The sequence below is a fragment of the Mustela nivalis genome, assembly GCF_964662115.1.
Source record: "Mustela nivalis genome assembly, chromosome: 9".
NCBI lineage: Eukaryota > Metazoa > Chordata > Mammalia > Carnivora > Mustelidae > Mustela > Mustela nivalis.
In genome coordinates this window covers 32,802,278-32,830,225 of record NC_139028.1, presented here as the reverse complement: position 1 = coordinate 32,830,225, position 27,948 = coordinate 32,802,278, and the positions used below count along the sequence as shown (strand labels likewise).

The following is a 27,948-nucleotide window of genomic DNA, read 5'->3' as shown; positions in this document are numbered from 1 at the left end:
TATGCTGAATATAATCAAAAGCTAAATATATTTGAATACAGACAAGTGTTATGGGAACCAGAAAAGACAGAGAACTGCATGGAAACCGGATATAGTTGTAAAGACTCAGCTGCATGTCTTTCTCTGGTCCTACAGAGCATGGCCCTCCATAAAGAGTCAAGATACACTATATCATGTTCTCTGAATTGGTTCTGCGGAAATTTGCCCAAATCTTCCTGAAACGCACATTACCCACAGCTTCAGGGGTGTCCAATGACCTAGAAATCCCTGAGCTCCTTATTCTCATTATTGCTGTTTCTTCCATTGATCTATAAATCCATTCTCCCCAGTCACCCTTCCCCCAATCTTCTCTTTCTCTTTCTTGGTGGGGGGTGGGGAGGAGGAGAGGGAGCACAAAGTTGCTCCTATGCTTTCTTTGACTCCCTTACTGATCTTTTCCTCACCTTTTTCTTCTCTGTCTCTTCTGCTCAATCTCAACAACTCTTTTTTACTCATCTCTTGACCTGTTTTTAATCTTTTCTTTCTCTCCAGTAGTATCCATGCCATTTTCTTTTCCTTCCTTCCTTCTGGATCTTTCTACACAGACACTTACATTTATAGCTCACCTCGTTACACCATTTTTAATAACTGGGAAACATCCCCGCCAAAAGCATTTTGTTACAGTTAAAAAAAAAAAAAAAAGGAGGTACATTCCATCATCAGCCTGCATCATCCACTCAAGGTGAAGGAGGCACCTAGTAAATCATTCTGCCACATTCTCATGTGGCCAAACCAATAGAGGTGGCTAGCCCAACATTATCTGCTGTCCTGCTGTCTGCTGGGCTGCATTTCCTTTTCCCCCAGCCCTCCTACTCATCAGCCCATAAACTGAAGTAAGAATTTTAATTCAGTGCTACTTTTCTGGAGAAAAGGTGACTTGAGATGCCTAATGGAATGGCACATGTGAAGGAATGTTCCAGCAGGCAGCAGGCTGAGAAACTGGGTCTCACCCATACTCAAACTGACCAGTGACATGCCTCTCAAGAGGGGATCTACCATTTCCACCCCCATGAGTCAGTGATGGAGAGGTTCCAGATCTGTCCTCTGCAAATTAAATGTGCCAACAGGTGCCACTAGTACAGAAGGAGTCAAGAAAGAAGGCATCGATCAATCCACTGTCCAGGATAGAAGGACAGTAAGATAAAGAGTAAAACACAAATATATTAAATTAGGAAAAGTCAAAACACAAGAGATCCCTGTAGCTTTAGCTTGTCTATGAGACTCTCTATGGGAAAAGTAATGCACTTGTTGGAGAGGCAGCTGGTTTTCATTACAGCCAAAAGAAGTTTAAAAATAAATACAGCCCTCTTATGCCCACCCTAAATTCACTGCACATTCAATTCTAACAGAATGGACATCCAGACTTAAAAGTCAAACAGTTTGAAACCCATACCATGGAGAATTGTTGCTGTCCTTGTTGCTCAAATGGTTTATTCCTTTAGAGGCCACTAACCAAAACAATGACAGCTTTCATGTCAAATTCCAGGAAATAAACGATAGACAATAATGAGAGATTTTTTTTTCCCCCAAACACAAACACTGTGGATTAGCACTGAGAGGCTGAAGGGAAGCGGAACAAATTAGACCAGACGACTTCTACCAGCCTTCCTACCCCACTGTACAGCCCTTGGGAACATTCTCCAATCCGAGTACATGAGTGCTCTGGGTTTGGGGACAGATATGTAACAAAAGACACAAGCCCACCCAGGAGATACTGGAGCCTGCTGTGAGCACTACAAACTCTGGCATAGGACCAAGAACTCCCCCCCACCTCCCCCAACTATGGAAAGGAGGGGAAATGGCCAACCCAACATTGTAGACAAGTCTCCACACAGTCAAGAATGGTTTTTGTGCAGAAATAATGTCTGGCACTGTGCCTCCAGAACCTTGGGCTGGTAACTACATTTTAAAATCATTAATTTTTCAAACCCTCTTGCCATTACCATATCAGATCATCTCAATCAGTTACAGCCTGGTATGTTCAATGCACAGTAAATATTTGTTGTTAGAATTAACTAATTCTGCTAAAGGAGCCCCAGGCCAGGATCGTTATACTACCAGCCTTTTAGTTTCCCACAGAGAAAAAGTCTATTCTTAAACCACGGTCTTAACCCCCATTGCCAACCAAACATTGAATAAGTCATATATGAGTTACTACATGGGCTATGCCAAAAAGCAGATGACTCAGGGCAAAAAAAATCCCAACCACCCAAATCATGGAGGCTGGGGTTGAAATAGCATCGTCTGAAGGTTAACGCATTTCCAGTAGCCTATTGCACAGACATGATCACTGACAACCCAAGGTGTTCAAAGACTTCCCTAGAGCAACAAGCAGAAATTAGATTAGCCATAAAGTCACCTTAGGTGGCTTTCATTAAGAAAATCTTATAGCTGGATTTAATCATTTTAAATCTCATTACTCACTCGCCCCCACCTAGAACTAAATGCTTTCTTCGACCTCTGCTTTATATAATCCTACCACTTTATTGTGCATCTCCTTCACATGCCTTACCCCAGGTCATTCAGGAAATCCTAATTTCCACATACAAATAGAATGATGAGCAAGGACAAGAAGGCCAGCTGACCTTGGTGGCCCCAGCAATTTATGAGGTTGAAGGATGTCATTGCCTGCTTGCAGGGTATGTGCTGTGCCAAGGTCATTGAAGGAGTCAGAGAAGAAGTCAGTAGTAAGACAGCAGATCACCAGACCTCATGTTAGAAAGTAACTTGGATGGCATGGCGGTAACCTGAAGTCTGTCCATGTCACATATAAACCAAGACGAGTTTTCTTGCACTTCCTGGAGTGACCACTAGTTTGCTACCTGGAGTTATGTTCAGCTTGTCTTTGTCTTTCATTCGGGGCACTCACCCGCTTCACGACAAGCTTCATCACAGACCATTCCCAGCCATCTGGGATCATAAGCAACCTGGCCTAGCTACCACCTGTGCTTCTCAAGGGGCTACAGCTTTACTATATTAGAAATGCAACTCCACAGTCTCTCTAAAACACTTTGTGCATACAGTCTGTTTACAGTTGTTCTGCCTTAGCTAAATCCACAGAAGATACCTGTGAGCAAGTGAGATGTTATTTCATCTGCAAAGAGTCCACATATACATAACCTTTTAGGCATATACTTGTTGTCTAGGGTACTGATTTTCATTCTGTGTCCCTGAAATTCTTAAATGACATGAAAATATCTCAGAAGACCAAGGAGGCCAAGCTGGTAGGGCTCTGTGCCCTCCACTTACTCTTCATATTCATTCTAGGTTTACCTATATTGTCTACTTTATTTATATAATATATGTATCTTATAATATATGACATATGAATAGTGGATATGATAAAGTATAAACACATATAAACCAGAAAATTTCATGCAGATAAAAATCCATTGTTAAATTAAAAAGCTTGAAAACTGTGATTTAATCAAAGAAAAATCTACTTATATCAATGACTATAGTTTCTAAAGCTCTATCAGACTTTTGTGATGTGAACAGCCAACGATGTAGGAGCTTCTCTGATTGAAGCAGGCCTGGGGAGCCCAAAGACTCCCCCTTAGGATCATCCCCCTTCCCCCACTTACTCACATTCTCTCTCTTGCACTTTCTCTTTCCTTGGAGAATAGTTTTGAAACTAATGACCAGATGATCTCTGCAATTCCTCCACATTCAATGACCAAAAGACTTCTATATTCCAGTAATTTTAGATGCAATGGATGAAAAGAATGATGATTTGACTGTCTAGGGATCTACAGTTTAAAAGATTCTGAATTACATTTCAAACTATCACCCGAAAAAGGAATTATTTAGGCAAGCAAGATATTAGGATATGTTGAAATCAGGTTTCATTGCACAATTACATAGATGAGCTTTAAGTTGGGTTTTCTGACTTTTTGGTTTTGTTTTCCTTGTGGCCACCCAACCTCTCAGAGGCCAAGCAAGATCTTTCAGCTTAGGATTGCAACATGTCAGATATTACAGCAGAGGAATAAAGACAGTAGAAATAGACCACCAGGTGATCTTCAAGCTCTTCCTTCACCAGTCTGTCATCCCAAACTCTGTTACTTTCAACATCCAAAGAAAATTACTTATTCCCAAAAAAGAAAGAATTTAATTAGCAGCCTTAATATTGTCATTAAACTTTTGGACCTTATCTCCTCTTACTATGTCACCACCATTCACATTCTTAAGATATAAAAATGAAGATCATCTCCTGCCATGGTCATTTACAGTGACAACAATCTTCTACTCTGTCCAAAAAAAAAAAAAAAAAAAAAAAAAAAAAAAAAAAAAAAAACAGCATTTTTCACAACCACTTCACATGGTTTTTCCCCCCAAGGATTATGTAAGGCATTTCCACTTGTCTTGATAAATGTGACCTAAATATTAAAATATTTGGGCCTTGGGGGGGGGGGGTGATGGATATGTGTATTTTAATTTAAGTAATGGACAGACTGCAAGAAATTAGAGTTCTGTGGTTAAAAACATTTGTTTCTCTCTTCTCTTTATTGTTTGACTCTCTTATCTCCTAAATAGAAGAAGGTAAATGGAATACACCCAAGGAGCTTCTAAGTTGCCAAGGCTCAAGATACATAATTGGTAGGCATGGAACTGTTCTAAATAAAACACACCTGGTAACTTCTGAAGCCACTTCCCAGAGCACTATTTGAGGAGCCCACCACATGCCAATATTCTTCAAGGATTCCGTCAATTATAAAATTCTCTGATCCAACTCAGTCTTTAAAAATGAGGAAGAAGGGGCGCCTGGGTGGCTCAGTGGGTTAAGCCGCTGCCTTCGCTCGGGTCATGATCTCAGGGTCCTGGGATCGAGTCCCGCATTGGGCTCCCTGCTCAGCAGGGAGCCTGCTTCCTCCTCTCTCTCTGCCTGCCTCTCTGCCTACTTGTGATCTCTGTCTGTCAAATAAATAAATAAAAAATCTTTTAAAAAAAAAATGAGGAAGAAAAGGAAAGAAGTGTTCAAAGAACCAAACAAGGATCAAAAGCCATACTCCTTACTAGTTCATTAAAACAACCATGCAATTTATTTTTTCTTCCTGTAACTTGGTGTTCTATATCTGCAAAATGGAGAAAATATGGGGCAAATGAGGATCCAAATGGTTAATGATGTTGGTAAAACAGGTTCCTTTCTCTTAATGGTTTTGTTAGGCCTCTCACAAAGTCACCACCCCCACCCCTAATACTAAAACATATGGGCAGTGTTAGACACACATAAGAGGAGGGTAAAGCACGCAGTCAGTATAGGCAGGGTGAGCTGGGGTCAGAAGGCAGGACCGGACAGGAAGCAGAAATCTCAGAATTCGATAGGCAGGAGTAATGGGATGGCTACAACTGGTTTTCCCAAGCCTCATCTGTGCTAATTTGATTGGACACAGTTAAAAAGGGAGAAAGAAAATGAATTTTTAAAAAAATAGATTAAGAAAAAGAGCTTTTCCAAATGGGTGGGCAGGGATCTGGTCCCCTGGCAGGGGAAGAGGCCCACAGCCCAAGAGGCATGTCTTCAAACCAGCCGAGCCCACTCTCCTGCTGTGGCAACTTCTTCCCACGGAGCTCAACTGTGCTTTCTGCACCTTGAACCCATTTAAGGGACTTTTTTTTAAGGGGGGTTAGCAAATTGTTATATAAAAAGAACCCAAAAAAGGGAAGAGAAAAAAATAAAATCATTTCATCAGCATAAAAAAAAAAGTATCCCTTTAATTTAGCCAGACAAAGAATTTTCAAACTCCATCCAGCCATGAAATCAGTTATGCCACCCACATTTCACATGCCTCCCCAGTCCTTACTGCGGCTATTCTACTCCTCCGGCTCATCCCATCCACCCTCACCCTACCCAGCACTATGCCTCACTCACCACCCTCAAACCCAAGCATCCATCTGAAGCAAACATGAGGACCCAACAAACCCTCTTCATACATATTCACAAGTGAAGATCCCCGCACATACAGCTGCCTCCAACCCTCACCAAAAGTCTCTAACATCTAAGAGAGAGGTCAGCCATGATACCCAGCTTGCTCCCCATCCTCTTCCAGTGAAACTCTTCAATGCACAACTCCCTTTTAGGAAGTAGCTGTAGGAGATGGTTATTCTGCCTGGTAAAGAGCTGTAGTTGATTGCCCAAAGTAGGTAATCAAAGAGCTATGACAAATGACCCTGAATGTAGCTGGGTAAAAGGTAAATTGCACATATTCATTTATCTCTTACAAATCCTGCCTGAGGGGGTTAGGCAACATTCATTTCATTCTCTCTTATCCCTAGGGTGAGCTGTGAGTCTGCATATAATGCTCCATTCACACACACTTGGATTGCCTTCTTTATCTTCCTGCCTAAGCTTTTTTCTTTGGTAGAGCAAGTGCCAGAAGATAAGCTTCTGAAACAAGTCAGATACTGAGAGCAGCATTCCCACCAGCCCTGGAGAGCTTTCACACAGATCAGTGTCCTGGCATGGGCCTGTTCAGTCTACAGAAGGAAGTGCGATAATAAAGGAATGTGGCTTTGAGTCACTGTCCCTCAGGGAAGGGGAGACAGGAAGAGAAAGGCGGAAAAGCAGAGTTAAAGGTCATGTAGAATTACTAGTTGATAATACCACCTGCTTTGTGACAGTGAAGTTACAAAGTTACACATGGTAATGCGGGCTTTGAATTCTGGGCTCTGTGTAACTGAATCTTGGGCTGAAAGTTAAACTATAGTTCTGGTCTATAGAAGTTGCTGGAACTTTTTCCATAATGCCAATACTCTAGTGATAAAGGGAACCATAGCCTCCCCAAATCTACTCCTCCAGTTGGACGAAACTTAAGAGTGTGATCTGTTAAAATGGGAAGTGGAGAAAATACTCCTTCTCTCTTAATCCTTATGGAGCCAGTTTGATTCCTTGAAGTCCTAGACATGAGAGTCTTAACTCTGATCTTTGGAGAAACTTAGGGCACTCAGGAAATTCTTTCCTTTTATTTGGAATAGCCATAGTTTCTGCTGGTGAAGTTCTACAGGGTTTCCAAAGACACCATGGTTGTGCATGCTTTGGCAAGATTCCTAGACCTAATGAAGAGATAACATGAAGAGGAAGAAAATTTAAAGGGCAGCAGAAAGACATGGATAATAAACTACGTGTTGACTTCATTCTAACATACCACATCTTTAGCCATCCACATAAAAAATTTTTTCTGGAGAGTTGATAAGATGTAAAGGCAAGGGAAGGAGTTTTACCTCTTCTTCCTTCTTTCATTCTCCAGTGTCTGGATTAGGAAGTAACAAACTAAAAGTCAGGGAGCAAGAAAGAGAGGGAATCAAAGCAAAGCTTCTGTATTGCTCCCTCTCTGGATAAGTCCAGTACTCTAAAAATCACAAGCTGGCCCTTTGAAACAAGATAAAATTTCTCAGCCCATATTAGGGCTAGAACCAAATTTTCTCATTATAGTAAATCAGGACAGATGTCATCAGAATTTCAATGAAGCTCAAATCCCACATGCCCATGTAGATCCCCCAACCATCCCCTCTGATTTTAGGAGGTAAATCCATATACAGGTTCCAAGGCAACCCAAATAAGATACATAAAAGGACAAATGAAGGGTGCCTGCGTGGCTCAGTGGGTTAAAGCCTCTGCCTTCAGCTTAGGTCATGATCCCAGGGTCCTGGGATCGAGCCCCGCAGGGAGCCTGCTTCCCTTCCTCTCTGTCTGCCTCTCTGTCTACTTGTGATCTCTGTCTATTAAATAAATAAAATCTTTTTAAAAGAAGAAAAAGAGAAATGAAGGAAAGAAAGAAAGAGGGAGGGAGGAAGGAAGGAGAGAAGGAGAAAGAAAGAAAGTAGGAAAGAAAGAGGGGGAAGTAGGGAGGGAAGAAAGAAGGAAGGAAAGGAGGGTGGCAGAGAAGAAGGAAAGAAAGAAGGGGGGAAAGGGAGAAAGAAAGGCTCTGGGTTTTTTCACTTGGGTCTAACCAACATGAGTGTAATTTATGGCATTTGTCAAAGCAGGGAAAAGCTGAAAAAGTCAGAGAGGTAAAGGGGTCCTGTCCCTCTTACCCACCTCTGATGTACAGACTATAAAGTAAAAAGGCAGAAATCTCTCCGAGAAAGAGGGAATCCTATTTACAGTTAAGCAATTGTATCCATTTTCACTTAAAGGAAAATGGTAAACAATTTTCAGAGAAGAAATCGGAGAAGAAGAGACCAATCAAGAACTCAAAATATGGATGCTTCCAAGTGTGGCCAAGAAAACTCCTTAGTCCCTCACCCCTCAGAATTACTATGAAGCCAGAAGAGAGCAGCTATGGAGAGCAAATGCCTTTGAGAGCCAGGCCTGGAATGTCAAAGAACATGGTAGATGTTTGGGTTTGGGGGCCACCCAGAATACAAACACTCTCAAACTAGGGGAAGAAATCCCAAGTTCTGTGGAAGAAAGGGCTCCTTCTCATGGAAGCCAAAGGAGATACGTAGTTCTTCCTCCACCTTCCCTGACAGCTAGAGAAAGGACATATGACCTAAGTGTGGTCAATCAGAAACTTCCACACAGAATTTAATTCTGAGTTAAAAGTCAAGGATCAGTTAGAGGTTATCAGGAGACCCTCCTTATTTTGGAAAGTTTCAAGGGTCAATGGTGTCCAAAAGTGTAATAATCAGAAGCAGCCACCTAAGTCCACTGCTCCCATGCTGGAACTTGGGCAGAGTCTTGCCTTTCTTGATATCCCAAACTGTTTCACTAATCTTCCCATAGATTTCAAGTGTCACCATATTACTTAACTATAAAGAAGGATGAGATCTTGCTATTGGCAACAATATGGACAGACCCAGAGAGTATAACACTAAGTGAAATAAGTCAGAAAGAAAAAAACAAATACCATATGATTTCACCCATATGTGGAACCTAAAAATAAATAAATAAATAAATAACGAATAAACAAACAAAAAGCAGAATCAGACTTACAAATACAAAGAATAAGCTGGTGGTTGTCAGAGGAGAGGGGTGTGGGAAATGGGCAAAATTGGTGAAGAAGGGTAGGAGATACAGGCCTCCAGTTATAGGATAAATAAGTCATGGGAATAAAAGGGACAGCATTTGGAATATAGTCAATTGTGACAGGTGGTAGCTGTACTTGTGGTGAGCATAGCATAACCTACGACTTGTTGAATCACTATGTTGTACACCTGAAAGTAATGTAACATTGTGAATCATATACTCAAATTAAAGCAAACAGCCATCAAGTATCCTTCCAATAAATTATTTTTTTTCTAAATTAATCAAATTGGCTTCTTTTCATTACATCTTAGAACCTCACTAATTCTGAATTATGACAGGAAATGTATCAGAAGAGACTCCCCTGTTTGTTTTGAGGTACCCATCTAACCCTATCTAAGAGCCCATCAAGTACCCTTTTCTCTGGTGATGTTCACCAGACAGTGAAGAGTTACCTGTTCACTGGGCAGTGAGCAAATAACTAAGGAAACTCTTACATTTGTATTGGCTTCACACACCACGTGGGACTCTGCTCCTAACCCACAGCTCAACATTCTGCCCTCTGGGAAAGGACATGTTCACACTCATTGCACACTCACGAATGACCTCATTTCGTTTGGTGTCCTCCTTTCTTATTTCCTTTATTCCAATGATGTTTTCAGCAAAATATCTGTCTGTAAGACATAAGTGTTCTATAACCCACAGAGAATGATCTGAGAAAGGGAGTACGTCTCAAAGCCTTCTACCGGTTTCCACCATGGCCATCTTGCCCACACCTCTCCACTCCAAACCATTTGCTGTGACCCCATGCATAATTCTGTTGTTTTTCCCCACAAGGCCTTCTTGAAGAGAGAAATTTCACTCCACCAATCGAGTTTTCTCTTTTTCTCCAAATTCCTGTTCAAAATCTTTCTCTTCTGTGGAATCTGGCTCCAGAAATCAGGGGCTGCATGGGTCTCTGAGTGCATCATGGTGTGTTCTTTTTCTCCTTCTCCAGGAATTCCTGACTTGTTCTCCATGGCCCCACACCCAAAAATCTCCACTTAACCTGACTAGCTTCTACTTCTTTGAATTTAGCTCAGGTACCACCAACTCCAGGAAGTATTTTCTGACCTATCCAGGGTATATCAGAGACTTCTCCTCTCCCGTCTCCAGATACCTCATGAATACTCCATCATTGTATTTACCATGTGTGTTCTACTCTCCTTATGTGTTTGTCCTCCCAGGCAGATCATGAGCAATTCGGCAGCTGGCACTTTGTCTTCCTCATCTTCTTACACCAATACTTGGTGCAGTACTGGGCACGTAGTGAGGGTTCGATAAACATTTGTTGAATGAGTGAGTGCGTGAGTGAGTCAGTACTGGGATTCAGCCCCAAATCTGAACTTACTCTGCCCCTGACACCTCATCTGTCAAAAGAGTAAATACAGCGTGTTCACAAAGGTCATTTCCATCCCCAATATCTTGGGAATCATTTAAGTTTTCCCTCATGAATCCCATGGAACAACAGTAATAGTCATAGCTAATATTTACTGAAGAGTCAACAAGGCAGCTACACTGCTGAGCACTGGGTAGGGTTATCTCCTTAAACCTAGCCAAAGCCTAAACATGCTTCTGGTATGTTTGTGTGATAGCTGTACAGTAACCAAGTGCCCAGCATCATAGGTGAGTAAGAGGGGGGTGGACGCATGTACGGAGCAATTTAAAAAGGAGACAGTCAAGTAAAGGGAAAAGAAGGGGGCAAGTAATTGGATGTGGTTTTCCTGCCAGAAGAGTCTTGAGGAGAAAGCCAGGAGAGAAATAGACAGGAAGGTCACAATTGTTGAATGCTCCCCTGTGCATCCTCACGAAAACCCAGGAGCAAGGCATTGGTATTCTTTACTAAGAGGAAAACTAAGGCTCAGAGTAGGAGTCCATCAGAGTCCTGTAAATGGAGGCAGAGTTCAAAAACCCAGGCCTGTTTGATTGACAAGATTGGTTCATTCTCTGCCCCAAGATGGGAAAGGTCTGACTCTAGGAAAACAGTCCCTAGAGCAAACACTCAGAGCTCTGTCCCAGAGCTTCCCTCAGCCTGTTCTCCCAGAGGAAGTGATTAAAATCACACAAACAGTCACGGCACAGCTGGCCATTTCCAAGGGGACTTCTAATGTTATCTAGGCTAACCTACCAAGGTGGATTATCACTTTGGAATCTAAGAAACTGAATGCCAGGCCTGCATTAACTCTTTGTTGGCTAGTGACCTTCGGACTTGGGAAACTGTAAAGCATTAAACAAATATTAGATACTGTCATTATGGATGATCTTGGAATCCTGGCTTTAATGTACAGTCAGATATGATCTGGCCCTGGATGTTGGTCCCTTCAAGCACGCCAGTGCCTTCAAAAAGGACAGCATGTCTCAGCTAAGCCTGACACAACCTCTCCAAGTCTTCCTGGTCTGTTTATTTGTTCTAAGCATCTGTTTGGTTAGAGAAACACGACAAAAACTGGAAGACTGGTGTCCCTGTGCCTGCAAACCTCCCCTTCAGCTGGACAGATGGGCCAGAGAGCCCGGCTTACAGGAGTGGGGGCACTAAACAAAACGCAGATGGTCAGCTGACCGAGGCAGGCAGCTCCATGTGCCGGAGGTTGAGCAATGTCACAGACAGCTCCTTCAACACTCCCTCACCATCGCTGTGCTGACCCCTCTGGCAAAGAGCTGATGGCTAGGATGGGCATGACGGCTTAGAAATAAACCAGCTCCAATCCTCTCCCCCCCCCCCCCGCCAGCCCCCTTTCCCACACTGGCTAGATTCAGCACTGTTGTCATCAGGAACGCCTGGAGCCTGGACTATAGTCAGCCGATAGGAACCATGCATGTGTTGGGGGGCCCTAACACTGCCGTCTATGATGCAGAGTAGGAGGGCTTGGGCTCGGTAGTCCAGATGTGCTCTGGCCTCCTGTACCTGGCCTGGGCAGGCCTGAAATGAAGTGCCTTGCTCTCACTCACTTTCATACCCTGGGAAGTTTGGATTCCTACTTGGAAGACCTTCCACCCTGCACTCTCCACAGATGCAGATACAATCTCAGAACAGCACTCTGACCAAGACAACTTGTTCTCTGGGAAGCCTCTCCAACTCCCAGGGGCGAAGTTAAATATTCTCATTTCTAACCTCCTGTTTCACCCTGTATAGAGCTCTATTGAGAGGCTGTATGGTGGGGTAATTAAGAGATAGAACCCAGAGGAAGGCTGCCTGGGTTCAAGCCCAGCTATGCCACTTAACAGCATACAGTTGCTGCAGGGATTGCTGAGTTAGTAGAGGTGAAGGGCAAAGGCAAAGTACTGTGTGTGTTTGTATACTATGTACATACACATTTATATCATACTACACAGTGTGTAGTATGCCTGTATATATGTATACACATGCAATAACAAATATGTATGCATATGTATTTATGTATATTTATACTTCTAATTTACTGCATATAGTTATATGATTTATATATACAAATTATATTATTATATTAAATACTAATAAATTAATATGTGATTATTATTTTATTATTAATTATGTTCACACTGTATTATATACTAATACATAAAATACACTATTTGTATTCTGAAGGATGAATAATATGACATAGCATCATCTATTTGTCTGTCTTCGTTCGTCACTAGACTGTGCTTTTTTTTTATTTTTTTAAGATTTTATTTATTTACATGACAGACTGAGATCACAAGTAGGCAGGGCAGAGAGAAGGGGGGAAATGGGATTCCTGCTGAGCAGAGAGCTGGATGCGGAACTCGATCCCAGGATGCTGGGGTCATGACCTGAGCCGAAGGCAGAGGCTTTAACTCACTGAGCCACCCAGGTGCCCCTAGACTGTGCTGTCCTAAGAGCAGGAACCATGACTTCTATATTACCTAGCCCCTAAGCCAGGGTTTGGAACACAGTAGGTACTCAGTAACCAATTGATGAATGAATAAAAAACAAAATACTGTGTTGCCTACCCCAACATACATACTATCAACTGAGGCAGAAAAATCCAACTCACTACCCACTCCTCCAGAATCTTTTTAATTTCCCAACAGAATCTCAAATAGAACGTTCCAGTGGAGGCCTGGCTTTAATTTTAAGAGATAAAGAGAGCCAAGTGCTGGAAAAATGCGTTATCCCAGTTTTCAAGCCCTTTTCTCCTTAATCCCCCAAGACTCCCACTCCTGCCTTCCCTCTCCAGCCCCTCCCTGGCTACACCCCATGCTGTTCCGTCCTCCACCCCTGGGCGGCCCTCCTTTCCCACACAGTTTGTGACACCACTGCCTGCTCCCAGGGATACAGAGGAAACTGGCTACCTCAGAGGCCAGGCAGGCCGGTGCCATTCCCACGGCCATCATCCATGGCCTTCAACACCAACCAGCTCTGCTGGAAGCAGCCCAGATGCCTCCAACGCTGAGAGTGACATCCAAACCAGAGCCTCCCGTGGCCTGCAAAGCTTCCCGTGGCTAGAAAGACCACACACAGCAGGATATGCACACCCCCACCCTCAGGCCTCACCCCCCACCCAGGCCTCACACAGACACCCACCTCACACACAGTGCTACGCACAAAAGACCCTCTTGGGGCATCCTTCTGCCTCCATCCCTAGACAAAAATATCACCATTAAGTACACAGCTCACTTAAAACTGTCACTTCCCCGAGTCTGCAGAACTTCCTATCACGATCAAATCACAACGGTAGGGCAGAAAGGAGAGCAGGAGTCTTAAGCAAAATATCACCTTCAGGGCACCTGGGTGGCCCAGTGCATTGGGCATCCAACTCTTGGTTTCAGCCCAGGTTATGATCTCAAGATTGTGAGATCGAGCCCCAAGTCAGGGTCCATGCTCAGCGGCAAACTTGCTTCTCTCTCTCTCTCTCTCTCAAAATAAGTAAAGAAAAATCTTAAAAAAAAAAAAAAATCACCTTCAGTTGCATAGCCTCATAGAAAGACATGAAATTTAAGTGAGCACTGAATGTCAGGTCCTACTCATGCTAGGCACTTTCTAAGAGTGAAAAAGACACAAGCATCTATCCGTCTATTTATTTATTTATTTAGGCAAGAACAATGAGGTTCGTGATACCAGTAATTTGACAGTGTACTTGGTGAAGCTTCCATGGTCTCTCTTCCCACCTGGCATTGCCCCAGAACAGCTCCATCTTGGTTTATGTACGAACTTGTAAGTAAACTTTAGTTTGGGGAAAGAACACGATAGCTGAAAATGGATGATCATGCGGTTCCCTTGTCTCATTTCTCTATCATATCCAAATGTAGGGGTTCAACCTGGATGAAGTTTTACTGCCACCTCTTCCCCTCTCCTCCAACCCTCTCTAGCACACACACACTCACATCCACAAACGCCGTCCCTCCCAGGCCAATGCTTATTTGTTCTTGGCTAGGGAAGGGCTACTTATAGATACCAGGCTTAAAGGGCAAAGAAGGCTGAGGTGGCGCCAGTCTTTGCTCTGGGACCAAGAGTTCCTCTGGGAAGCATGCTCATACCGCAGCTGCCGTGCAGCCTCCTGCAGCCTCCCTGGGCCCTGAGGTCGCTTCTTCCTTGGGTTTCTGCAAACCCAGAATTCCATGTTGGGAAATGAGGCCGGAGGGTAGAACAGACGCAATCTCAAGGATATTGTTGGGAAATAGAGGAATCTGTGGAGTAAACACTCCACTGTTCTCAAGTTTGTGTTCCCACAAAAACTCGATACTAGGGAGGAGGATGTATCTGACTTTCTGTAAGTTGTCATCAGATACCACTGCATGCATGACGCAGCATTTGTACTAAGAGGGGATAAAAAAAAGAAAGACTTCCAGGGCGCCTGGGTGGCTCAGTGGGTTAAAGCCTCTGCTTTCGGCTCAGGTCATGATCCCAGGGTCCTGGGATCAAGCCCCACATTGGGCTCTCTGCCCAGCAGGGAGCCTGCTTCCCCCTCTCTCTCTGCCTCCCTCTCTGCCTACTTGTGATCTCTGTCTGTCAAATAAATAAATAAAGTCTTTTAAAAAAAAAGAAGAAGAAAGAAAGACTTTCTGTCTACAAGCATCAAACCATCTCACTGAAGACATAAGACCATGTCTGCTCTCAGGAAGGCACACATCAACCCAAAGCAGCTTGAAATCAATGTCACGGGGAGGAAGGAACTCAAGAGGACAGACAGAGAACTCGGGAATTCTCCCTGGAGAGCTGGGACTCCAGCAGGGTCTTAAGCACTTGGACCAGAAAAAAGGGTGAATGGAAAGCATTTTAAAGGACAAAAAGTAACCTGGGGAAGGCCAGAGTGGAAATGAGCAAGAAGTATGTGCAGGATGCTGGCTAGAATGGGGCAGGCTGAAAAGAAACACCAGCATCAGGAGTGGTTACTGTGGGATTACTTATGTCAGGCACCTTGTTGATGGATTTATAAAAATAATGTCTTACTCTTCTGAATCATCCCGGGAGGTAAGTAGTGTGGTCTCAGTTTTATAAAGGAGGAAGGTGAGCTCAGAGAGCTTAACTCACTTGCTCAAGGTCTCATCCCTACCTCCTCCCCTCAAACAAAGCCCGAGCCTACTCTTCTTGAATCAACAAGTTATTTGGGCCCAAACTTCATAATTTCTACAACAGCTAGAGGAGTGTTTTCTCCTACGAGATTGGGAAAGCTTGTGAGGGCAGATTTGATGTTAAAATTCATCTTAATGGTTTCTCCATGGCCCATATCACCTTCAACAAAGCTAGTGATTTCTTCATTCATTCCATTCACTATAGTGAATATAGTAAACTGGTGACTTGAAGGAAATAGATGTTGAAAGTTTTGAATTTCAATTAGCCACTGACTTAATCAAACCACAGCTCTCCAAGAAAGTATCAGGTGAAGCTATGTCTGGCTCGGTGCAGCTCTGCCGAACTGAAACTGAACAGAGTAAATGGCCTTGAACTGCACAAATGAGATGGGAAACCATCCGTGTGCAAGACACTCTGCAGAGGCTTCATTTCTTCTAACTGGAATGCCAACCTGCAAGGCAATTATGTTCTCCTCGCTACGTGAAGAAGAGCCCTGCTGGCTCAGAGAAGCTAAGTAACTGAGGTAAAATCACACATGTAGGATGGAACTTAGACGCAAACCTGGGATCCTGTCTCATTTCGGAGCCTGTGCTGCTGCTGCTGCTGCTGCTGTAGAACATTATACTTTGCATAAAGCCCATGTGCCTGAGCTGCTGAAATGGGGGTTGGGGAGGGGAACTGTCCAAAGGGAGAAACGACTCTCTGCACATTCCCCTGCGGAGAAGCCACTGGCCATACTCCTCCTCCTTGCGGGGGACCTTACCAAAACATCTGTGCTCTGAGGGCTTGAGGCACCACAGACAGCCAGGGAAAATGTGAGCCCTCCCAGGAAGAGCCTCAAGTATGCACAGTACCCATCGCCTCTAGGCATTTCCTTCATCCACAGCGATGTGTTCAAAAAATGGCCGGAGACGGAAGAACAGCCTCAGGCCTTGGGCAACACAGTCCATAAGCATGAGGAAACGCTGAGGTTGCTGTTAGGCACTGAGCCACAGGGGAGCAGGCAGTGCTTCCCTCAGCAGATCAGACCCCAGACTTGAGCGCTGGGGGAGTGGGGATGAGTAGGAAGAACTGGAAAACATGGCAGGTATTTTCCTGAAATTCCCGGGAAGCACTGGAACGAAGGGAAGTTTAGTCTGTTTTTCTCCCCAGTTCTGGCTACAGGACTCCACGTGGCAGCCCAGTTACCTCACCCTAAGGCAACCCTCACATGACTGGAAGGCAGGGGTAGGAAGTGAGGGGCTACAGAAAACCCCAGCAGTCCCATTTCCTCTGCCCTCTGCTCACCACCTCCTCATCTGCAAGTGCAAACTCAAGGTTGAGCTAAAGGCCAAGCTACTGTGTACAATTTGTCATCTGCACCAATGTGCTCTTTCGAACACAAGGAGGCATCATTAATAATTATGCTGTGACAACAGATGTAAGTCAGAGCTGTGGCAAACTGGAGATTTTGGTCCCCCTAGTTGGAGGGCTCAGAGCAAAGTTTCTGTGGGGTTTTGTCTTTTAAGGCAAACTGGTTGATTTCAGTTGAAGGCAGAGATTTCCCAAAGATTATTTTAGAACCCTCAAGGTTTTCAGCTCCTTCTCCTCTCTGATCTAAGGGTTTGTAGTCAGTTTCAAAAACAGGTAGAAGGGTGGGGAGATGAGATAAATGAGTGATGTGTATTAAGGAGGGCACTTGTGACGAGCACTGGGTGTTATATGTTAAGTGATGAATCACTAAATCCTAAACCTGAAGCTAATATTACATGGTTTGTTAACTAACGGGAATTTAGATTAAAATTTGGAGAAAAAAGAAAAAGAACTCTTTTCTCCCATAACTCATAATAGCTCTGCTCCCTGGGGATTAAACCCCACCTGACACATATCTAGAGAGAGAAGTCTTTAAACATCTGGAAAGGTCCAGGCAAATAATATGCAAAGGTATCCGGGCCTTCTGTTATACCCCCACACACCAATGACTCCAAGGAGAGCCTTAGAGGAGGGCTCAGAAGAGGACAACCGGGAGGTAGAGGAATTAGATTCCAGGCTCGGGGACCATGGGTTCCTAGAACCAAATTCCAGTCCTGCCAACTAATAGCTACCTTGGGCAAGTGGTTAACTCCTATATCTCCATTTTCTCCTCTATAGTTTCTCTGGCTCTGCTATACCAAAAGGCAAACACAGAAGTGGACACTACTGCCCCCCTTCTCCCCGTATGCCACTTCCGTGCTGGGCTACAACCCCCACATCCAAGGAGAGGTGGCAGGGCAGGAAGAATCAACAATGCCAAACTAGGCTGGGTAGGGAGAGGAGGCATTAGGGAGAGCAGGCAAGGAGGAGGCACAAGGGAGTGTCTGTGAAGAGAGAGGTGTCCTCACGTGGCCTTCCCCAAGCTGCCTGGCTGGGAAGCTTTCAAGGGATGGATTTCAGAGCAGAGTGTCACTTTTCAAGATGTCCATCTCATACAGGGCCAGCATCTATGTGCCGTTGTGGTTTTGGTGAGCTGACTCACTGTCCACGCCCCTCACCCTCACCGGCCCCTGCTCCTCTGGCACTGCTGAAAGACGAGTGACCGGGCTGCCCAGATGTCATCTCTTCCCCGCCACATGAGCACTGACACCTCAGATCACCATATCTTTGTTCAGACCTCAGCCTGAACTGCATCCTGCATTTTGCTAAACAGGAACAAAGACAACATGGCCCTCCTAAGAGCTGGTGACCTGAACACTCACACATGCAGCAGAGCTTCAGTGGGACCTCCATTCATTCTGGTGCTGAGTGGGAAAGAGATAGGAAGAAGATGCCCAAAGGTAGTGTCCTCAATGAACAGAGCTGGAAAGTCGATGCTGGGGCCCCTTGGCCTCCTCAGAAGACAATCCTTTCATCAGATGATTCAACCTCCTCAATACAAGACTCTTTCCACACCACTCAGTGAGCAGACCATGCTCAATAACAGACATCCAGAGCACAATAGCTATTGTGGCCATACGTGGGCCCACGAACCAAGCTCAACAGGCTCTCTACCAGATTCTAGTATTTGGGTTCTGAGACTGATCCAGGGATGATTAAAGAAACAAATTTGCTTCAAGCCCACTTTGAAGCTTGAGAGATCTACACTCCACAACAACTTGGTATTTGGCAATCTGAGTCCCTAGAATCTGCTTGGAACTCAGCATCTGAAACTTTTCTAAGCCAATCTTTCATTGGTCTACCTGAAAGCCAGTCAGCCCCCACCTCAGCCCTGAAGGACCTGGTAAACCTCTAACCCTTCCAGAGAAGTGTCCCATTCCAGGATTGGTCAAGACCAGTGGTTGTTAAAGAGGGGGTCCAAGGCCAACAGCATCAGCATCACATGGGAACCTTTTAGAAATACAAGTTATTGGCCCCCTCTCCCAACCTATTGAATCAGAAGTTCTGTGGGTGGGCCCACAAATCTGTGTTTTCAAAATCCTCTAGGTTTAAGAACCACTGGTCTAGACTTAGGATCTTCTCTTCCTCCATCAGAGCCAGAATATGAGGGCAGGTTCTAGAGGCAAGGGGACCAGGCAGAGGCCCAGGACACTGCTGCACTCAGGGCAATGGCTGGAGGTAAGGAAAAGGTCTGTTTGCTCTCTAATGAGCTAATAGAGACCCTGGCTTTCCCCAAGCAGCAGAAGTCCAACAGTCTGTCCCTCTGTATCCTCTCTGAGCATCATCTCTCACCAGATGAGTCTGACCATATGTCACTGCAAACATCACAGCTTGCTCTACCAGAGAACAGATGTTCCTAAGAGTTCAGCCGTTTGAACAGAGTTAATGGGCAGCCACAAATCATCAGCTGGAGCCAAGGGGAGGCTGCAGGGGAGATGAGGCCACTTGGCTTGAGCTCTAGCATGAGAACTAGGTGTGTGCTTCATTTGAGCCAGTACACAGGGCATCAGCCAAATAGGAAGGTCAAGCAAGGCTCCTCCCTGTGCCAGCTCAGAGCTCAGATGGCAGCTGATTCTCACTACTGGAGAGATCCTGAGCTAGGAAAGAATGGATCCCAACTGGCCAGGGTCATATCAACTGCTTCAGTGGGCAGTGTGAAAAGGGCACCATTCCCTCTCCTTTTGCCCCCCTTCCTTTCTCTCTTCATATTGTCTTCACCAAAGTTCTTCACCAAGAGCATGAGTTAAGAAGAGAGGTAGACAAGGAAGAGAGACTAGAGAGAAAAATGGGCCTGAGAAGCTCCAAAATGCTGGGGAAATGGAAAGGGAGCCAGCAGCCCGGAGGGGAGCCTTTTCCAACATTACTATTCAGTCTTCCCAATTGCAGTATCCCTCAATCCTGAACTGAACCTGATACTAGATACCTCACTGTCCTATGTGCTGAGGCTCTCCCATGGCAGAGGCACCTGTGCTGAGCCCTGGTCATTTTCTACCAATCATGCTGAAGGATGTGAGCCACTCTAACACACCGGAACACACTCTTCTTTCTTCATGTCCATATCCTTTCTTCCATTCCCACCCATGCCCATGGTGAATGGCCACTTAGATCTGAATCTCTATCTGTGAGAACCCCCTACCAGATCTGGAGTTCAACACTGGAGACCAGTGCTATTCAGTTGGAACCATTTATCTAAAACTGAGGTGGGGGGAGGATGGGAACAAGGTAAACTTCCAAGATGGGTATGTGGGGCATTCATACCCAGTCATTTACCAAGAGGATAAAGAGGGGAGAAATCAGCCAGGATTTTTCAGGGAAGGAGTGTAACTAAAATTAGAAGGACTTAAATTCTGGGCCTATTAAATGTGTAAGGAGATGCTAAAATCAGTTTTACTAGAAGAATCTATATAATAAAGACTAGTACCACCATGACTATAAGACCAATCCTGATGTGTGGACCTCACACCACTAATGTTCCAGAACAAATTGCACTACTGTGGGGCCCTTGGGCAGATGAATGCTATAGAAAGGGAACAGAGAGGGCACCTGGGTGGCTCAGTGGGTTAAGCCTCTGCCTTCGGCTCAGGTCATGATCTCATGGTCCTGGGATCAAGTCCCGCGTTGGGCTCTCTGCTCAGCAGGGAGCCTGCTTCCTCCTCTCTCTCCGCCTGCCTCTCTGTCTACTTGTGATCTCTCTCTGTCAAATAAATAAATAAAATCTTTTAAAAAAAAAAAAAGAAAAGAAAAAGAAAGGGAACAGAGAGTTGTGAGAAAATGTAGAGGAAAAAAGTTCTATGGAGATAGCTGAGGCTGAGTTATCTCACCCCTCTTGCATTTGGGATTACCTTTCAACCTCAGGGATAGTGAGATAGGGTTTCTAGGGGATTCTTCAGAAAATGTACAGGGTTTCCTACTACCAGAAGAAAATAAAGAGACCTGGTGTGTGAGTCACTCCTTAGATGTAAAAATGTCTGTGGCTTAGGTAGATATAGCCACATTATCTATTCCTGGAGAAAGTGTGCCTGAGAAGAATGTGCATCTTACTGGTATTGGTTGGAATGTTCTGTATGTTAAGTCCATCTTCTCTAACATGTAATTTAAATCTAATGTTTCCTTAATGATTTTATACCTATCCATTGGGTTTTTTTTAAAGTTTCTATTTAAATTCCAGTTAGCTAACACATAGTGTAATATCAGTTTCAGGTGTACAATTTAGTGTGCTTCAATATTTCATACAACACATCATGCTCATCACAAATGCCCTCCATGCTCCCCATCACCTATTTAACCCATCCTCTCCATGCACCTCCCTCTAGTAACCATTAGTTTGTTCTCTGTAGTTGAGTCTGTTTCTTGGTTTGCCTCTCTCTTTTTCTCCCTTTGCTCATTTATTTGTTTCTTAAATTCCACATAGGAGTGAAATCATATGGCATTTTAGGGGTGCTGTGTTTTATATGTTTTGGATACTAACCCTTTATCAGACATGTCATTTGCAAATATCTTCTCCCATTCTATAGGTTGCCTTTTAGTTTTGTTGATTGTTCCCTTTGCCGTGCAGAAGCTTTTCATTTTGATTAAGTTGCAATAGTTTATTTTTGCTTTTTTTCACCTTGTCTCAGGAGACATATCTAAAAAGAAGTTGCTATAGCTGATGTCAAAGTGGTTACTGCCTGTGTCTTCCTCTACAATTTATATGGTTTCAGGCCTCACATCTAGTTCTTTAATCCATTGTGAATTTATTTTTGCATATGATGTGAGAAAGTGTCCAGTTTCATTCTTTTGCATGTTGCTGTCCAGTTTTCCCAACACCATTTGTTGAAGAGATGTCTTTTTCCCATTGGATATCTTTCCTGTTTTGTCAGATTAATTGGTCATATAGTTGTGGATTCATTTCTGGGTTTTCTATGCTGTTCTATTGATCTCTGTGTCTATTTTTGTGCCAGTTCCATACTATTTTCATCACTACAGCTTTGTAATGTAAGTTGATGTCTTGAATTGTTATGTCTCCATCTTTGCTTTTCTTTTTCAAGGTTGCTTTAGATATTCATGTTCTTTTGTGGTTCTATACAAATTTTAGGATTCTTTGTTCTATTCTATAAAAAATGCTGTTGATATTTTGATAGGGATTGCATTAAATGTGTGAATTGCTTTGGATAGTATAGAAATTTTTTTTAATATTTTATTTATTTATTTATTTGACAGAGAGAGATCACAAGTAGGCAGAGAGGCAGGCAGAGAGAGAAGGGGAAGCAGGCTCCCCGCCGAGCAGAGAGCCCAATGTGGGGCTTGATCCCAGGACCCTGAGACCATGACCTGAGCTGAAGGCAGAGGCTTAACCCACTGAGCCACCCAGGCGCCCCGATAGTATAGAAATTTTAATACTATTTGTTCTTTTCATTCTGTTTGTTCTTTCAATCCATGCGGATGGAATGTCTGTTCATTCCTTTGTGTGGATGATCTATCCATTGTTGAAAGATAAGTATTTTATTTGTATGAAATACCTTTTTAACATTCCTTCACTTTGAGGGTGCCTGAGTGGCTTAGTCATTAAGCATCTGCCTTCAGATCAGGTCATAATCCCAGGTCTTGGGATCAAGCCCTGCATCAGGCTCCCTGCTCAGTGGGAGGCCTGCTTCTCTCTCTCCCACTCCCCCCGTTTGTGTTCCCTCTCTCATTGTCTCTCTCTCTCTGTCAAAAAAATAAAATCCTTTTTTTAAAAAATTCCTCACTTTCAACCTATATGTGCCCTTAAAGCTAAAGTGAGTCTCCTGTAGGCAAAATAGAGTTGGTCCTGTTTTTTTATCCATTCAGCTACTCTATGCCTTTTTATTGGAGAATTAACCCATTTACATTTACATTTAAAGTAATTATTGATTGGCATGTGCTTACTAATGCCATGTTGTTCATTGTTTTCTGGCTGTTTTAGAGTTCCTTTGTTCCTATCTTCCTCTCTTGCTCTCTTCCTTTGTGACTTAATGATTTTCTGTACTGATATGCTTTGACTCCTTTCTCTTTATCTTTTGTGTATCTACTACAGATTTCATTTGTAGTTACTATAAGTCTTGTATAAAACATCTGTATTTTAAGCCCATAAAAACTATTTATCTTTACCAGTGAGTTTCATATTTTCATATGTTTTCATGTTACTAATTAGCATCCTTTTGTTTCAACTTAAAGAACTCCCTTAACATTTATTTTAAGGCAATGAACTCTGTCAGCTTCTTTTTGTCTGGGAAACCTTCCATCTTTCTTTCAATTCTGAAGGACAGTTTTGCCATGTAGAGTATTTTTGATTGGCAATTTTTTCTGTCAGAACCTTAAATATATCATACCATTTCTTTCTGACCTGCAAGGTCTCTGCCAAAAAATCTGTTCATTGTCTTATGGGGGTTCCTTTGTGTACCAAGTTGCTTCTTTCTTGCTGCTTTTTGTTGTTCTTGTTGTTCAAATATTTTATTTATTTATTATTTATTTGATAGGAAAGAAAACACAAGTTGGGAAGAAGGAAAGAGAGAGAGAGGGAGAAGTAGACTCCCCACAGATTAGGGAGCCTGATTCGGGGTTCAATCTCAGGACCCTGAGAGCATGACCTGAGTCCAAGGTAGATGCTTAACTGACTGAGCCACCCAGTCACCCCTCTCTTGCTGCTTTTAAAATTCTCCCTTTGTCTTTAATTTTGACAATTTAATTATAATTTGTTTTATTGTGGATCTCTTTAGTTCATCCTCTTTAGTATTCTTTAGGCTTCCTGGATCTAGATGCCTGTTTTCTTTCCCCAGCTTAGGGAAGTTTTCAGTCATTATTTCTTTGAATAAGATTTCTACTTCTCTCTCTAGAATAGCTTTAAAGTATATACTCATTTGCTTGATGGTGTCCTTAAGTCCCTTAAGCTATCTTCACTCTTTTGTTCATTTTTCTTTTTGCTCCCCCCAATTGAATGATATCCCTTGCACTGTCTTCTGGTTCATTGATCTTTTCTTCCACTCAATCCATGTGCTGGATTCAATAGAAAACTTTTATTGAATTTTTCAGTGCCTTTATTGTATTTTTCATTTCTATGATTTCTGTTTGGTACATTTTAATGCTTTTTATCTCTATTGAAATGCTCACTTTGGGGGCACCTGGGTAGCTCAGTGTGTTGAGCCTCTGCCTTTGGCTCAGATGATGGTCTCAGGGTCCTGGGATTGAGCCCAGCATTGGGCTCTCTGCTCAGTGGGGAGCCTGCTTACCCCTCTCTGTCTGCATGCCTTTGGCTACTTGTGATATCTATCTATCTATCTCTCTGTGTCAAATAAATAAATAAAATCTTTTTTTAAAAAAAAAAGAAATTCTCACTTTGTTAATATATTATTCTCCTGACTTTAGTGAGCATCTTTATTTCCATTAATTTGTACTCTATATAGAACAAATCACTTATCCCTAATTCATTAAGATCAGTTTCTAGAGATTGATTTTATTCTTTTGTTTGAAACATATTCCCCGGTCTCTTCATTTTCCTTGACTTCCTGTATTAGTTTTTGTGCATTAGCTAAAACAGCCACCTTCCTTAGTTTTGACAGGTTAGTCAAAACTAACTAATTGTTGGATGTCCATTCTAGCTTCTATCAGGGAGAAATTGAGAGCTGGGTGTTTTTGTCTATTCTGACAAAACAAGCAGAATAGACTCTGTGCTGACCCAGAGGTAATAGTCACTGGGAATGCTTATGTGCCTAAATAAAACCATCTCTTTGTTTTGTGTGGCTCCAGGGAACTTTTTTTAAATACCAAGCCCCACTGACTCTCAGAGCTAGGTGATTTGAGATCCAGTCTCTTGGACAGCAGATATAATATTTGGGGTACCAAATATGTTGACAAGCTCCCTCCAGAAATAATATAGAGACTTATTTTTGCTGTTGAAGTGAGCTGGAGGCGGATGGTGAGGGACATATACACACATCCTGCACCCAGGAGGATCCAAATCAGCTCCCAAGTGCAGAGTAGCTGTAGGAAGTGCTTGCACATCCATTTGAAAACTGTTTCTGTTGTTATTGGGGTTTTTTTGTTGTTGTTATTTAATATTTTATTTGGTACTAGTAAATATTGAGCTTCATGGGCTATCACAGCTACAGTATGAAGGCTCATCCCCAGGTGAGATCCTTAAAAGTTAGGGTGTTAGATGTATGGACAAGCTCCTTCCAGGTAGAAGCTAGAGGTCTGGTTTTATTATTGTAGTGGGACAGAAGGAGACAGCAGGGGAAATGTCCCCCAGCTCTTTCAAGCGCCCGCAAGGCTCTCGGTCAACACCCAGATGCAGACTTATTAGAAGTTGGATGCTTAGGCAACAGCTGGGAAAATATAGTCAAACCTTTTCCAGGAAAAATCTGGGAGATGGGCACTTTTGTCTTCTGCCACTATACTGTGTCCAATGAGATAACCACAGGAAGTGCTTGTGTGCCCATTTAACAACTTCCTCTCTGCTTACTATAGTCCTACAGGACTTCTGAATGCAAGACACATTGGCTCTTAGAAGTGATTTGGGGCCCATACCGTGGGTGACAGATTCAAAAAGTTGGGATTCTAGATGTGTGATACAAAGTCTTCACTCCTCAGAGAAAAACTGGGAGTTAGGAGCTGCATCCTGATGATAAGCACTGTGTTGGGAGTGAAGTTTATGGTAAGAGTATGTCTCAGCCTTTCTCGCCTATTTTAATGTCTGTATTTTCTCAGACCTGAGGTGTTTCTGGATTTTTTTCAGAGGTAATTGGTCCATGTGTAAGTGTCTACTCAGTACATCCATGGGAGAAAATCAGGAGCTTCCTGTGTTGCCATCATGGTGACATCTGAAGTAGTTCCATGAAAATCAAACCTCTTCCCCACAGTTTGTCAAGTGTGCATCATATCTCCCAAGTATTAAGATATTAGCCCAAAAGAGAAAGAGGCAGATTAGGGTGTCTTATAAATTTGTTAAGAGGTTTCACCTAATTGGAAGAAAGTTCCCAGCTTCAAGAGGATAGAGATTAATTCAGAGGTCTGTAGGAGTTGAAAGCAACCACCAACATGAGGCCTTAAGTCTGGACACATAGGCAAATAGACATAACAAATATTACCTTACAATATATGGCATGTTCAGTGACATTACACAGTACTTTCAGTATGTTAGCCCTCATTTGCAGGGCAATGTGTAAAATTCAGTGGGTATGATTATTTTAACATAGTATTTTCCATTTTCATCCATTATTTTATACTGATGTTCTGCCTCAAATTATTTAGGGTTTTGATTTTCACTGAATAAGCTTATGCTTTTAGCATACCCCAAAAAAGTAATTAGAAAGATACAATATTTTAAGAAAAAGAAAATAATATTGTCTAGATTTCCTTTTTTATGGCCCCTATAGATTAAAAACACAGCCACCAGGTTAAGGGGTCTGCAGAAGGGAGTGGTGTTAAGAATGTGGAAGAACCCACCAAAGTACCCGCAAGTAGAGAGTGCTTTACACACCCCAAGCACAGAGCCACTTTGGGACCTTTCCAGTCAATAAGGACCTTTCCTATGTCTTTCCTTGCTTTTCTCACCACTCTTCCCCCCACTTTCCAGCCAGGATAAGAAGAGAAACCAACCAGGAATTGAGGAAGGAAGATGAAAAGAAAGAGCTAGAAAAATGAAGAACCAACCACATCCCCTACTTCCATCCCAGTGTCAGCTACAGGGGGGAATCCTACCTGAGGCTCACTTGAGCCAAAAGAATGTAGGAAACAACATAAAATCCGGTTCAGAATGATTATTGTCTTTGCCTGGACATTGCAGTTTCTGAATTGAGGCTCTTATGGACTTCATGTATTGGTAAAATGTATCTGCTAGGCATTTCCTTCTAAGGCAATGGAAGATTGTAGCAGTTGAATAATTTTAAAGGTAAAATAAAAAGTTGTATTTTGATCATGTCATGAGTTGTGAATGTTTATAGAGTACTCACTACATTCTGGTCATTTTCCTTGAAATATCTAATATAATCCTCACAACAGTAACTCTAAGAGTCTGACCATTGTTATCTTCCCTTTCATAGCTGAGGGAGTTGAAGCTCAAAAAGCTTAAGAAATTTTTCCAATGACACCCAAATTCAAGTAGAGAATCTAAGACTGACCTAACATGTCTCTGATTCCAAAGTCCTTGCCTTTGATCATTTCAAGCTTGACACATTCTTTCTGCCTGTGGGTTCATCACAGATTCTAAAATGTGGGTGAGGGAACCAAGGAGCCCTCACTTGTTTGTTCGCCTATCACTAAATTCCCTAGACCTCTAAATTCTGAACTCTATCTCTTTGACACTCAGCCTTTACCTTCCCTGCAGTCCAAGCTGCTTCCCCAGTAGAAGCAGGCCCCACACAGACAACAGCATTAAAAGTGGCTTTCAGTTCCAGCCAGGAACAGAGATGTGACGTATGAAGGGTGTTCCTTTTTTTTCTTCACCACATACTTTGGAGTTACAACTGCACTTTAAAGAGAATGTCAGATTGGTGGAGTTGGTTAAGGTCCAAGATAAATGTTAGATGTTTGTTTTTAAACCAGGCCTCCTGAGCTAAAAAAACCCAGCAAGCTTATGACAGGGAAAAATCTCCTTTTACGGGCATTCACAGACACAATGACAGAGCTCCTCGGACTAAGGAAGATTTTCTTTTCTAGTCTATATAGACTCAGGGGTACAAACAAAGTCAGGTATGACCTGATCAAACTTTTAAACAAATCCAAGTTCTTATGAAGCAGGCAGATAGTTTGAGACCCTTTTAAAGGAAAGGACTTGTCTTGGCTTAGAAACTAGAAAAAAGGAAGAGATGGCCTTGAGGTCCTGGGATGAATCCTTGACTATAAAAATTGTCCCCCAGGGGCACCTCAGTGGCTCACCGGATTAAAGCTTCCCTTCAGCTCAGGTTCTGGGATCGAGTCCCACATTGGGCTCTCTACTCCGTGGAGAGCCTGCTTCCTCCTCTCTTTCTCTCCACCTGCCTCTCCGCCTACTTGAGATCTCTGTCTG

General features: G+C 43.0%; 1 long non-coding RNA gene across 1 annotated transcript; it reads left to right on the top strand.

Annotated features, from left to right (window-relative positions):
• Positions 1-14,116: 14,116 nt before the first annotated feature.
• LOC309841375 lies at positions 14,117-26,627 on the top strand. The gene is made up of 3 exons (XR_014299096.1): positions 14,117-14,195; positions 19,041-19,124; positions 26,518-26,627. It is a non-coding gene; the product is annotated as an uncharacterized lncRNA (long non-coding RNA).
• Positions 26,628-27,948: the final 1,321 nt, after the last annotated feature.